The following is a 2,528-nucleotide window of genomic DNA, read 5'->3' as shown; positions in this document are numbered from 1 at the left end:
CAAATCAAGGCGGTAAATAAGTGCTTACAAGTTCTAAAACAGAGCTCCAACAAAGAATTTGAATTCATCAAATCTGAGCAATTAGGAAGGAAAGGAAATAAAACCAAAGTAGAAAGACTTGACAGTAGGTTAGACCATGCAGAAGATCAAATCTCTGGGATTGAAGACAGCCTAGACCTTATAGAGGAAGAACAGACAAGTATTAAAGACAAATCGAAGAAATATGATAGATTCAATATTTAGAAGAAATCATCAGAAGACCTAATTTAAGGCTAATGGGTGTAGAGGAGGGCCTAGATACAGAAGTTAAAGGTCTAAGAAATTTAGTTAACTGGATCCTAGTAGGGAACTTGGAAAAAATTATATTAAGTGAAGTAAACCAGGCCCAAAAAACATAGGTTCCATGGTTTCCCTTATTTGCAATAACTTGTACATGTGTAGGACAAACAGAAAAGGCCCAAAGCCATGTACATATGAACATATAAGATTATGTTAAGCAAAATGAACCTCAAGATAGGGAAACAAATACCTTTTTTCTTTTTTGTTATTCCTTCTAACACATTTATAATGCACCATGTGACTTTTGTTGCTTTGTATGTTCCTCCCCCACGGTAAAACCCCTATTTTCACTGTATTTGATGTTGATGACCTATATCTTCTATATACAGTTCTTTAATTCGGAGATGGGCAGGGAAAAAAAAACAAAATCCTTAAATAAGGATACAGGTTGATCAATTGTTAACAATGAGATATACAAACCACACTTTTTAAAATGAACTTTACAACTTGTGGGAGGGAGGGGGGATGCAGTCTTTGGGGAGGGAGGAGTTGGGAAGGTGCAGAATGAAGTGATGGTAGGGGGAAACAAAGGAAAGGCAACAATGCTCAATAGGAAATGTACTCATTACCTTGCTCATGTAACTGTAACCACTCTGTGAAGCATTTTTACAATAAAAGTTGTATAAAAGGAAACCTAAAAAAGGAAATGAAAGCAGAACTAAGGTAAAACCTCCAATGCTCCTGGATTGGGAGGATTAAGATAATGAAAATGGCAGTACTGACACAGGCTATCTACAAATCAATACAATACCTATGATTATCCCAAACTCATTCTTCAATGAAATAGAGGAAGCAACTCAAAAATTCATATGGTACAAGAAAAGTTCCTGAGTAGCAAAAACAATCCTTAATAGAAAGAATAGTGCTGGAATTATATGAATACCAAATGGAAGAAAGACAGCCTCTTCAATAAATGGTGCTGGCAAAATTGATTCAACATCTGTAGAAAACTAAAGCTAGATGCTTGTATATCCCCCTACACAAAAATCTATTCCAAGTGGATCAAAGACCCCAAAGACAAAGCAGATATACTGAAAACATTACAGGAAGAAATAAGAGAAACCCTAGGTCTCATTGGTACAGGGCAGAATCTCCTAATTAAAGACCCAGAAACACAGCAATCAAAAAAAGGCTGAACAAATTGGATTGCATGAAGCTGCAGAGCTTCTGTGTGGCAAAGGACACAGCTAGCAAGATCAATAGAAAGCCCAGGGATTGGGAGAAAATCTTCAGGAGTCATACAATGGACAAGGGTCTCATAGCTAAAATATGTTTGAACTCAAAAAATTAAATTTCCCAACAACAAATCCTCAAAGAAACAACTGCCTGATTAATAAGTGGGCTAAAGACTTAAGGAGACACTTCTCTGAAGAGGAACTAAGAATGGCCAATAGACACATGAAGAACTGCTCAACTTCTCTAGTAATAAAAGAAATGCAAAGAAATTAGAATAGCTATAAACAACAAATCTAATAACAATAGATGTTGGAGAGGATGTGGGCAAAAGGGCACCCCCTCATTTTTAGTTTCAATCAATTTGGAAATCAGTATGGAGGTTCCTCAAAAGACTAAACATAGACCTCCCCTATGACCCAGCAATCTCACTTTTGGGCATTTACCCACATGATCACAAACAAGGCCATACTAAAGCTAACAGCACAACTATGTTTATCATAGCATTATTCACCATAGACAAGTTATGAAACCAAACCTGATGCCCCTCAGTAGATAAATGGATTAAGAAAATGTGATATATATATATATATATATATACATATATATATATATATATATATATATATATCCACAATGGAATTCTATGCATCCATTAGAAAGAATGACACTGCCCCATTTGTTAGGAAATGGAAAGACTTAGAAAATTTTCTATTAAATGAAGTAAGCCAGGCCCAAAGAAACATAGGTCCTATGGTTTCCCTTATTTGCAATACTATAGGTCAAAAACTATGTACATATGACCATATAAGTTGATGTTAAGCAAAATCAACCTCAAGGTAGGGACACAAGAAGTTTTATCTTTCTCGTTGTTGTTTCCAATGTATTTACAATGAACCATGTGATTTTTTTGGGTTTCTTTTGTATGTTCTTCCCCCATGGTAAAACACCTGCTTTTACTGTATTTGATTTCAGTGCCTACATCTTGTATATACATTTTTCTAATTTGGTGATGG

Source organism: Dipodomys ordii, unplaced genomic scaffold, assembly GCF_000151885.1.
Source record: "Dipodomys ordii isolate 6190 unplaced genomic scaffold, Dord_2.0 Scaffold67, whole genome shotgun sequence".
Lineage (NCBI taxonomy): Eukaryota > Metazoa > Chordata > Mammalia > Rodentia > Heteromyidae > Dipodomys > Dipodomys ordii.
The sequence above is the reverse complement of the archived record's forward strand: the minus strand, read 5'-3'. Positions refer to the sequence as shown.